Genomic DNA, 13235 nt, shown 5'->3' on the forward strand with positions numbered 1-13235 from the left:
GAGAAAATTTCATTTAAGAGCCAACCTTTTGACCCTAATTCCGAATATGGGCCACACTTTTGCGGCTAATTTTATATGATTTGGTGATGTTTCCATACGTTTGATACTCTAGAGTGATTGTAGATCATACTAACTAAAAATCCTAAAAATGACCAAACAAATTTCAAAAACTTTCTTATCAAACACTTCTTTTTCAAAATGGCGAAAAGAAAGTGAATCAGTATAATCGCATTTTACAAAAAAGTATGATACCTACCTAACTGGAAGGCATGTGTCTGGTACAGATTTTGGTGCCATCAAATTTTAACTGGCTTGTTTCGTGCTTGGAGGATGGATCAAAGGCTTAGTTTTGGTCAGAACCTTGGTCATCCAACAAAATTCTTATTGCAGAATTGCCAGGGGAGGTTTATGGTTTAGTTGAAAAGTTTATATTGTTTTTAGTTCAATATTTCTTTCTTAATGAACACTCCTTTGACGTGGGGATCAGATCCTCCATTAACCTGTTGTTGGTGCATTTGTCTCAGGCTTCAGGCCGGCTTGTATGGTCTAACAGTCCCTCCACCAAGATGTTTTATGGTTTCCTATGAGTGTAAGCCAGAAAGACGCAACCCCATGCTCACAGGTGTCATATTGTCTAGAAACTCTACTGTCTGCAGAAAATGCAATGGACGGGCTCAGCCCGTTTGGAGAGATTGATAACTTCGGTTCGCATTCAAAGTTTCGTAGTCCGGATGGGCAATGGATGTTTCTTATGTGGCGTTGCTGCTGAATGTTCAAATCACCTGTTTTTCACTTGCAAGTTAGTGGCAAATGTATGGAAAAAAGTGGTTTTCATGTTTGGCAAGAGGATCCCATTGCTTCTCTATAATACTGTGAGAGTGTGAGATGGAGCCCATGGACTGTGAGAACCCGTCGACAAAGAACTCCAATGGAAATCATCGACCACTTTCTTAAGGGGATCAGAAGCATGATGCTTCGTAGCCCTGGATCTCAATCTCCATTTCAATCATCCACTTGGTCTTGGGCGGGCTGGAAGGGTTAGCGAATGCAGGAACTTCACCAAAGGTGGTCATGGTGAAGTATGGTGATGGTTTGTGTTTGGAAATCACCTTGGAGAGATACATGAAATGATGATGGCATTTAAATGGACCCTTCTGGCTGGATTCTTTAGAGGAAACCCACACAAGCATATTTGAATATCAATATGCATTTTAAGAGTTACGATCTCTGAGGAAATGGGCATCCCCGTTGAAATTTTCTTCATTGAGACAAGGTTTGTTCTTGATTCATGTCAATAATATGGAAGATATGAACCGTGTGCTTCATGGCCAATGGCTACTAGGTATGGACCTAAAATTGCAGGTATCCAACACAATGATGCGCTAACTTTGTTTCTCGGCTGTTTCTGGTTTGATTTTAGGGTTTGTGCTTAGAATCACAGTAGGTCAGATATGACATTGATGTGATTAAGAAACACAAACAATTACAATAAAAATGCTAAAGAAAATAATCACAAAACACAAGGATTTTACATGGTTTGGAAAAATTGCCTACATCCACGACAAGAGTACTGAGAGTCATTATTAATACAATAAATTCACAAATGAAAACAATCACACTTGTCGTTCAACCCACTAAGAAGATCGATGCCTGCAACTCAAGATCTTCCTCTTTGACACCTTCTCTCACACTCCTCTCAAAACTCAAGAGAAGCCCTAAACCTTAGAGAACACACTACTCTCTCTCCCAAGCTAAGAAACTTCATATTTTTCCAAAAAGAAAGAACACTTTCTTTCCAAAACCCAAAACCCAAAATAATACTTTATTACTATAGGAGAGCCTATATGAACCAAGCAAAGCTGAACGGGCTGGTGTTCGTGTTTGGCTGCCATGCCTATTTTATAAGTTTAAACAAGCTCATTACAAGCCCACCACTGGCTGAACAAGTGCATGCCATGCCCTATTTAGGGTTTCACATAAACCCGGTGTTACCTGATCATCTCTAGGCTCACTTTACTAACTTCATTCGTTGGCAGTGACACCTTTCAAGGCTTGTTTTTTCAAACAAGAGGCATGAACATGATATCATTTTCACAATTTATTTAGGGATGGCAGTGGACCGGGGAAAACGCCCAACCTTGTCCCATTTGGACTAGGGATGGAGGTTAAAATCAAAACCCGTGTGGGGATGGAAGCAGGAATGCACTTATGCTTTCCCCCGCCCCGTCTCGATCTTCGCCCCGTTTCCAATTCTTTTGTAGGGATGGAAGTAGATCGAGGAGAAACGGGGCCCTCTCTGCCTCACCCCATTTGAACGGAGGATGAAGGACATGAAACAAGGATGAAAGCAGGGATGGAGGTTAAAATCAAAACTCATGCGGAGATGAAAGCGTAGATGAAAGGCAAGATTTTGAGACAAGCAGGGTGGAGACCTTGTCCCCTGCCCCGCCCTGGTCCATTGCCATCTCTAAATTTATTGGGTAACAAGAGAACCTAGCTCGAAAGGACTAGGTTCTCAACGATCTTTAGTAATCCCACCACTCATGCTCTTGAACTATCACATACATGACAAAAAAGACACGAAACACAACATTCTTGAGTCATTTTTCATTGAAAATAGTACGCAATGGATCTTGACACATGGCAAGTCGAGTGTCTCTTTGGCATGGCCCTTGAAAATGGAACATAGTTGTTTAGTAAAAAAAAATATGAATTTGCCACAACCTGTTTTTTTAAAAGCTTCAAAAATCAATGGCTTATAATGGGCTAAATTTCTAAATTTTAGAAAAAAATATAGTTTTATATAAAAAAAATATAATCCAAGGCTTGATTCCCTAGCAAACAAGACATGTTGAACACAACTATGAGATCAGACTCTGAATTATGTCTCTGTTTGGCAGCCAGAGATGGGAACAAGATGGTATTTGATAAGGGTTCAATTACTACCACATAATCCCACAAATGTTTGGAAACCCTATTTTGGGAGAGAATGGTGTTGAGAGTGGAGAAGGTAGCGGAGATAAGCCATTTTCAACTATATTCTCACATGTAGTTGACAACTCTAGCCTCATCACTCGTTCTCATCACTTCTCTCATCTCCTCTCTAACACCAGTTTTCAAACAGAGCCTAAGATACTTACAATACTGGAAGTTCTTGCTGAGCTCCAATGGTTCATCTGATGACTTAAAGCCCGGAGGCCACTAACATGGGCTCCGCGTGGTTGGTAGGAGCTGTCATTGCACGTCTTTTTGTGGTAGGACGTTGCATGTTCAAACCCCAATGGTATGTTGAATAATAACTGGTGGGGGTTTGCTTAACCCCAACTTGCCTTTCAAAAAAAAAAAAAAAAACAACCCTCAAGCTACTTCCTTGCTTTTGGTGTTCCTGCTGCTTTTGCTGGTATAACAAGGATGCCTGCTTCAAAGTTGGCACATGTGACACAAGTTTTGTACCACCTTATTCACTTGCCTCTAGGGGTGTCAACACGTCAGGTTTGGTTCCAATCTAAGTGGGACCAAACCCAGACCTGATTTGAGATGCTGGTATCGCTTTCAGACCCAAGTTCAATCAAACCTACCATAAGAAAAACTATATCATGATCCTATAAGGATTATATGAACCAGTCCCACTAACATGATATTTTTTATCTTTTTTACATAGAAAAGTTATGGATCTTAGTTGGAACTTGGTTTAGACCCAAGTATGATATGATATTTCACAAACCATACCTGGCGCCGTATATTAATTGGACCCTTTGAATCTGACCAGGATTCTAATCGCACCTCCTTGTTTATCACCAAACATTGATTGTATAAGGTTTGGTATGGGTCGTTACAGGTCAAACCCGACCCATTGACACCCCTACCTCCCATCCAAATCGGCTTTCTTGTGGAAGACACTATTATTATTTTACCATTATAAAAAAAAACTTTTAATAAAGAATGCCAAAAGCTAAAATTTGCTTGCCAAATCAAGCTCGAGACTCAAGTAATTAACTAGGTGTCCATTAGCAGCAACTATGGGTTAGGTGTAATTAGAATCAAAACTACAAGATAAGAATGGCTTGGATCTAATAACACATGACTGATTTGGTTTGGACTTAGTGGAGCTCCAACTTGGTCTAGGCAAAGGCAGACCAACCCCATGTTCTAGGCAAATAAAACAATTTTCACCTGCAACCCTTACCCATTTTGGTTGAGGCTATTCCTCTCCAGCTTGTTTGATGGCTTGTTCAGGATTGGATGAACATGTTCGTTCTGTTTGTTTTGTAACAATTGTACCAAGTCCAACATTTGTTTTGATCGTACATGGACACTATGTTCCGAAGTCCAACATTTGTTAGATCCACTATGTGGACAGCATGGACACACATGGATAATGGGTTAGATAACTTTGTTTTCGATCATACGACTCGATTTGTCCAACCATATGAGTGTTTGAACATGTTTATTATGGATTTTAACTTCGGATATGGATCTCAGATTGGATCTAAATTTTAATTTTTTTTAAAAAATTGAGTAATTTGAGAAAAATAATAATTGATATATTTTTAATATAAATGCTTTAATTAATATCATATTAGATCTAATTATGAAAGTTTATCAAAAAATTATGGATTTTAACCCTGAATATTGATCTCAAACTCCATTCAAGTACCAAAAAATGTTTAATTTTTGGCTAATTTAAGAAAAAAATAAGAATTCATAGTTTTTTATATACAAATGTAAAAACCATAAATAAATCATAAAAACCTTAAAATGCAAAAAAAAAAAATCATAAGTAAACCAAAGTACTCTAAACTACAAGATCAAGGGCTTGTACATATATATAAGTGAACATTGTCGTAATAAAAACAATTGATCATTTGATTCTTCTCATTCACGTTTCCTTAAACCCTGGAATTCATATCCGCTTCCTGATTTGAGAGATTGTGGTTTTCTTTTCTGCGATCTGATTTTTTTTTCAGGTTCTGGAATTGGTAGGGAACACAACGAGGGACGATAAAAAGATACAGATCATCCCGAGACACATCCACGAAGATGAGTTGAGCCGACTATTGGACACTGTGACTATCACCAACGGCAATGTCCTGCCCAACATCCATAACGTCCTCCTCCCCAAGAAGACCGCGATGGGCAAGACGTCCCCCTCAGAAGATTAGTTTGCTTTGGCTCTGTTGCAACACTATTGTCGCGGCTGATGCAAGATTATTTTTCTTTGGCTCTTTTTCTCTCTACATTGATCTTCTTTTGAAAATGGTTGTGGGCAGAAAGAGTTATGTTTTTCTTCCTTTACGATTTTTTTGAATCATGATGTTAAAGAATGCAGTTAACTCAGAATGAGAAGTGGGTAATTGGTGACGAATCTGATAGGATTATGGAGCATAAAGTGATAAGGATAAAGATAAGGTTACTGAAAACATAAGAAATATACATGTGATTGATAAGGATAAAGACAGAGTTAACGCAGAGTCAGTTCAATCTAGAACACTGATTTTCAATAATAACAAAAGTTTGAATTCGTTGAAAGACAAGGATGTTCAGGAAGCCAGTAGAAGCTCTTAGAAGATTGAACCAGGCATAACGTGAAAAGTCCACAGTCATTAGCTCTATCGTTTCTGATAAATGATAGAGCCTGGTTTTATTAAAAATGATAGTCTCTATCATTTATCAGTATTGCATTTTATTGTATTTGGTATTCTCATTGATGTAACGATTTTTTGCATATATATACACTCGATTTCTCTGTGAAAAACGTATAGGGGAAAATCGAGTTTTCTTAAGCATCTATATTCCTTTCATGGTATCAGAGTCTGTTCAACTCCCATGAGTTTTCAATGGCTTCTACATTGCTCTTTGTTACTCCAGTGACTTAGTGGAATGCTATCGCCAGTCTAGTTTTGATTAAACTAAATTGAGACAATTACTTATTATAGAGATTGCAACTTGAATCCATTATGCTTAGTCAGGACTTTCTTAAATTCGTCGATGGCACTTTCCCTCAATCAGACCCTGTCATCACCACAGAAAATGATAAAAAATCAAAAATCCAAATTATTCTATTTGGATTCATTCTGACCAACTTGCCCTTAGCTGGATTAAAACAACCATGTCTAAAGTCATTTTCGATCAAATTATGAGAACAAAAACGTCGCATGAAGCATGGCTTATCTTAGAAAAAACTTATGGGTCTCAATCTTCTTTAGCACTCATGATCTTAAAGAAAGATCTGACTTTCATCAAGAAAGAAAATATAGACATGCTGTTTTATTTAGATCGCATAAAGTTTCTTGCCAACTCCCTTGCTGCTGCCAACCATCTCGTAGAGGATGAAGACCTAGTCCAAATAACCTTGAATGGTCATCCTATTGAGTATGAAAGCTTTGTGACATCAGTCACTACTACTCAGGCACTGTATTATTTCCCTGATATCTATGATTTGCTTCTCAACCAGGAAAAATGCATGCTCTTAAATCACGCTAAGCCCCTTGAAACGTCTGAAATCCAGCAAACAACCTTCACTACCTCCAGAGGATGAGGCCGTGGCCGTAGTTCTTACCATGGTCGCGGTAGAGGACAAGGTAGAAATTTTTCTCTAAATTCGTCCTCCACCAATCCTGTACCTCAGAGTCCAGGTACCTGTGGAGTTATTTCTTGTCAGTACTGAGGCAAACATGGCCATACTGCCAAAAATTGTTGGGATATTCCTAAAGCCTTCTCTGCTATGTCACTTCAGCAAGCCACCGATGACTATTGGTATCCTTACACAGGTGCTACAAATCATCTATCCATGAATAATCAACAACTCTCAAATAAGTCATCATACCATGGCAATGAGCAAATCATGGTTGACAATGATAAGATGCTTCCCATCTCTTCCACTGGTAATCTTACTCTAACATCTTGAGGTTCTTCTTTTGATCTAAAGAATGTTCTTCATGTTCCTGCTATCATGAAGAATCTGTTATTTGTGAGCTAGTTCATTAAAGACAATGATTGCATCTTTGAATTTACTCCTTATGAATTTCTTGTCAAGGACCGTCAGACAGGTAAGATTTGTCTCAGGGGACCGAAATCCAGCATGAGACTCTACCCAATTAAATCAGATAGTTGCATGTAGGTGACAACTTATGCAGGCAAAGCAGCCTCCTTTGACTTATGGCGTCATCGTCTTGGACACGCCAACAAGAAAATTATTTCTTTTTTAAATTCCAGTAATGCTATTTCTGTTAATAAAAATAATTCCACAACAGTTTGTATGAGTTGCCTTGTCGGTAAAGCTCACCAACTTCCTTTTCAACAATCTTTGTCTTTGATGTCTTCTCATCTTGAACTTCTTCATGCTGATGTGTGGAGGCCTACCCTAGTACCTTCGCATGATGGTTTTCAGTTTTATCTTCTAATTGTTGATGATTTTACTTGGTTCTCTTGGTTGTTTCCTTTATATGCTAAGTCTCAAGTGTTTGAAGTTTTCAAGACTTTCAAAAGTGTTACTGAAAAGTAACTCCAACATCCTATTCGCTCTTTTCAATCTGACAATGGTGGAGAGTTTACTAGTCATGAGTTTGACAACTTTCTATAGGAACATGACATACTGCATCGATTTTCATGCCCACACACACTAGAACAAAATGGGCTTGTTGAGCGCAAACATCGGCATGTCGTTGAAACAGGGCTCAGTCTTTTGCATACCTCTTCTCTATCCTATTCTTTCTGGGTTGATGCTTTTTACACTGCCACTTACATCATTAACTGTCTCCCAACCTTTATCCTAAATCGCAAGACCTTATACGAACTTTTTTTTCACAAACCTCTCGATTAAACCCATCTCCATGTCTTCAGTGCCCGTTGCTATCCACTTTTAACACCTTATCACACCTTCAAATTTCAGCCCAAAACCTCACTGTGCATTCTTCTTGGCTTTGCCTCCTGCCACAAGGGATATCTATGCTATGATCCCTCTCACAATCACACCTATATCTCTCGTCATGTCTATTTTGATGAGTCCCTTCCTGATATTGAACCACAATCCGCTTCTCCCTTTCCTCCTTTTTCTGACTGGGGTCTTATTAACCGTGTACTTCTTCCTCCCCCTCCTCTTCTCCCCTCTCAACCGACACCCTCTCTGGATAATTCGGCTCATCCGATTTCTCCTGTTTCCAGTGCTCTTCCCACTTTGGTCCCTATTCCTGACCCACCCATCCCCTCATCTCCAATACACATATCTATTGTCAGTCGGCCGGTTGATCACACTCATCCCATGGTCACTCGTTCCATGACTAACTCCCTTAAGCCTCGTGCTTTCCTCTCGACTCGCTATCCCATCTCCTTTGAGTGCTTTAGCACTATCCTCCTCCCAACCGAACCAACCTCCATCAAGCAAGCCACTCTTGATCCCAAGTGGTGCATGGCCATGAGTGATGAATTCAATGCTCTTAAACTTAATCACACCTGACATCTTGTCCCTCCTCTTCCACATTATAACGTTATTGGCTCTAAGTGGGTATTTCGAGTTAAACGACATGCTGATGGTTTTGTTGCTCGTTATAAAGCTCGCCTCGTTGCTAAGGGGTTTCATCAAGAAGAGGGCATTGATTACTTTGAGACTTTCAGCCCTGTAGTAAAGCCTACCACTATTCATGTGGTTCTTGTGCTTGCCGTCTCTTCAGACTGGTCGATTCATCAATTGGATTTTAATAATGCTTTTCTTAATGGTCTCCTCTCTGAGGACGTTTATATAACAGCCTCCTGGTTTTGTTGATCCTTCTTGTCCTCAGTATGTCTGCAAACTTGACAGGGCTCTGTATAGCCTCAAACAGGCTCCACGTGCATGGTACCAGCGCCTCAGTTCCTATCTGCTGTCCCACAACTTTCGTATCTCGCTCTCAAATGCTTCGTTATTTATTTTTCAAGATCGTGGTCTGGTTATCTATTTACTTGTTTATGTTGATGACATTATTATTACTAGCAGCTTTTCTCTTACTATTCGGGAATTAATTAAGTATCTTAGTATTGCCTTCTCCATCAAAGATCATAGGTGGCTAAATTATTTTTTGGGCATTGAAGTTATTTATGCCCCCTCTAGGCTCTTTCTCAACCAACACACATATGCTCTTACGTTGCCTCTATGGCTGGTGCCAAGCCCATCACCACGCCATTAAGCTCCACCTCTCGACTTTCTAAGGATGATGCTACTCACTTTCACGATTCTACTTTATATCATAGCATTGTTGGTGGACTCCAATATCTTACATTCACCAGGCCCTACATTACGTTTGCAGTAAATAAGGTATGTCAATTTATGCATCAACCTACTGTTACACATTGGTCTGCTGTCAAACTCATCCTTTGCTATGTCAAGGCAACCATTCATCATAGCCTGTTTCTCGCACGGTCCTCTTCTCTACATCTCAACGCCTTTTCTGATGCTGATTAGGCTGGTAGTCTTGATGATCTTTACTAGCAGTTTTGCAATTTTTCTTGGTTCAAATTTAGTGTCCTGGTCCTCCCGCAAGCAATTGCCCGGTCCAGTACTGAAGCCGAATACAAGTCCCTAACCTGCGCTGTTGCTGATATTCTTTGGCTCAAATCTCTTATATCTGAGCTTGGACTTGTTCCTTCCTCTTCACCTACTCTCTGGTGTGATAATCTGGGAGAATTATATCTTGCGGCTAATCCTGTTTCCCATGCATGCACCAAACATGTGGAAATTGATTTTCACTTTGTACGTGACCATGTGCAAAAAGGACATCTTCAGGTGCAGTTTGTTAACTTCGCTGATAGCAGATGGCCTCACCAAGCCTCTACCAGTCTCACGTTTTACTGTTATCCGTAACAAGCTCAACGTTGCTGACCCCACGTTAAGCTTGCAGAGGCATGATAAGGATAAAGATAAGGTTATTAAAAACATAAGAAATATACATGTGATTGATAAGGATAAAGATAGAGTTAACGCAAAGTCGGTTCAATCTAGAACACCAATTTTAAATAATAACAAAAGTCTGAATTCGTTGAAAGACAAGGATGTTTTGGAAGCCAGTAGAAACTCTGAGAAGATTGAACCAGGCATAACGTGAAGAGTCCACAGTCATCAGCTCTATCGTTTTTGATAAACGATAGAGCCCGGTTTAATTAAAAACGATAGTCTCTATTGTTTATCAGTATTGTGTTTTATTGTATTTGGTATTCTCATTGATATAACAATTTTTTGCATATATATACACTTGGTTTCTCTGTGAAAAACGTACGGGGGAAAATCGAGTTTTCTCAAGCATCTATATTCCTTTCACAAAGCATTCGTGTGAAAAATGCAATCTGGAAAATTGTGATAGTTGAATTTTGAAACGAAAATAGCATGCTGGAACACTATTGACTATACTCTGAGATTTAACCGAAAATGCACCGAAATGGTTGGATGTTGGAACCTGGGAACAACAAGATCCAAGTCTAACATTATGGAAGCGGGGTTAGGTCATTTGGGTCGAACTGGGAGAGACGATCATATCAAAGAAAAGAGTTGTTAGCTTTAGGCATTACAAAAAATGAGCAAAACCTGGCCAAACAGATCACTCGGACTAGCTGTCGCGTCAACTGCCCGAATCTTTAGACATTGTTTGGATGTGAAAGTGTAAGCCTTATGACCAAAAAGTGGGAAAGTGAATAAACCGATCTGGATCAAGTTTTTGGTTGTTCAGATTGGTTTGTTAAGTTTTCTTCAAAGAAATCCCACAGACATAAGCATCATAACTTTTTTATTTTTTATGTGGGCTCAATCAAACGTGGGAGAAGAATTTCCTAACCTGTTTTCTGAGGAGAAAAGTGGGCAACCTCGGTCTGATTTTTCTTTTTTATAGGCAGGCTGTGGTTTGGTAGACCCTTACCGGTTTACTGAAGGAAACTTACGTATGCAAAAACAACTAGGTTGGTCATTCCAAGATTTACTCACCCCCATTTTCGCTATTTTAGCTGTCTGGCCAAAAAAATGTGAATGTCTCTATGCACTATTCATATGAATTCTGTCAAAACTATACAAGATTTCCTTTATTTGACTTGGCATATTCTACCTCGGTCTGATTTTTTCTCCCAAAATAATCTCAGAGGGAGATCTCCAGCCTACTCAAATGCGTTACAATCCAGCCAAAACCTTGAGTAGTTCAAAAGCAGAGGCTGGCTTACATCTCTCATGATCTCCTAAATTAACTCAAGACACCGTATGTGGTTTCACACAAAGCGGCTTTGTTCCGCCAACATAGCAGTTCAAAAATTAAAACCAGTCCAAGTCACTGTTATATTGACATGAATGGTGAAATCCATCCCATCACCCTCTACTGTCACTGTTCTAAGCACCCTTCCCACATCCATCCCAACACCGGCTCCCAAACAGAGCCTAAATGAAAACGGTCCAGCCATATCTTTGAGATGAAATTAATAGACAATAAATAATTTAAATATCGAAATTATCATAAAACAAGATTCATGGCCAATATCCATCAAAGAAAAGTTACATAAATTGAAACATGTCAACATATTAGATAAAAAACAAAGCCGCCCACTTTGCTAAAAGAAGCCAAAAAATGATTGTCCTTCCTAAACTCTCATTTTCAATAAAGAAAAGCTCCCCCATCATTCAGAAACTACATGAACAAGTTAGGCCTTGAGGCCTTGAAAGTGGTTTTCAAATTCCTAGTTGGAGGTCTAACCATCTTATAGACCAAAGGAAACTTGATTTTGGAGTCATGAAATTGTTTGGTGCTCTCCCTCTTGCAAAGCTTAGCAGGTTTGGCGACAACGTCATCCCGCGCAACACAGAGAAAATGCTATCAAACACCCCCTCTTCTCACTAGGGACAAGATGGTGTGCGTCTGTCTGTAACAGTGTAGGACTGAATTTTTACTCAATCAAGATGGTTTTTGGTCTGCTAGGGATGTAAATTGGTAGATTTGGTTCGGATGTAGAGATTACTGAATTTTACATAGTCCGGTTTGGTTTAATTGGTTTCAGATTCAGATTTGGATTTGGATTTGGATTAGGAAAAAGCTACTGCAACTGAATTTCAACAGGTTAGTAAAAATAGCTAAATGAATATACATTTTTACATGCAATCAGATTTGGGTGTTAATGAGATTTATACGCAAATTCCTTAAGTTCTAAACAAAATTTGAATCTGACAATTAATTAGATGTTCTCTTTAGCCAACACTTTTAAGAAAAATTGGATTAGGTTGAAGATCCGACCTAAATTGGAAAAGTTAAGACATCCCTACTTGGCACGGCACAGCCTAGCAAGCCTGATGTGATTAACATGTTAGGTAGGTAGAGTCCTCCAAATGGGTTGAACCTAGACCTAGTTTAGGCCCCAAGAACCGTACATCCAGTATGAGATCTGATTGATGTAGGACACGGCAAAAAGGATATGGGACACATCATTCTCAGGTTTTCTCATTAAGAATAGTATATAAGACACGACACGTGAAATAGGATCTGATAACCAAGGAGGTATTCATTATGGGGCCAAAGCCAAAAAGATATGAGTTCCACAAGTTTCAAAAATTCAAATTACTACCTCTATAGACTATAGATGATATTTTAAATTGCAGCAACAAGAACCTTTAACCCTTGTGGAAGAATTCAATAATAAACAGTGGAAGAAAAACTCTTTTATTTTATTTTTTTGAATAATCACAGAGAAACCGCTTCTTGTTCATTACCATAAAAGCCTATGTGACACTCGCATACACCCATCTTTAGCTTCATGGCAAAAGACGCACACGCACGTTGTTTCAAACTCGTAACATCCCATCAACTTGATGAAACTCACGAATCTTCCCTACCAGATGAGGGGGCAATAGAAGCAAAATTCTTGTAAAATGCACAAAAAAAGTGGGTTTCAGTTATAATTCTTGATCCCAAAAATTCACTCCATTGGATCCAATCACACCCTAATAAAAAGAAAGGAACACGTGTTTTATTTTTGTAATGAGAGAGAAAGATAGATAGATATAGAGAGAGAGACTCCTTCGGATCAAAACATATTTTTTTTTCCGACAAAGAAAGTTGGGGTTAGGGCAGACCCCTACCAGTTATACAACCGTATCATTGAATTCGAACTTGCAACGTACCAACAGGTAACGTGCACTAACTGCCCCTGCCAGACAAACGAAGCCCCCATTGGCAGACCAAAACAGAAATGACATTTTTAGACTTTGAGTGGAACAAGACTCTTGTCGCTTGAGACAG

Source organism: Nuphar pumila, chromosome 5 (assembly GCF_984573655.1).
Source record: "Nuphar pumila chromosome 5, dmNupPumi1.hap1.1, whole genome shotgun sequence".
Lineage (NCBI taxonomy): Eukaryota > Viridiplantae > Streptophyta > Magnoliopsida > Nymphaeales > Nymphaeaceae > Nuphar > Nuphar pumila.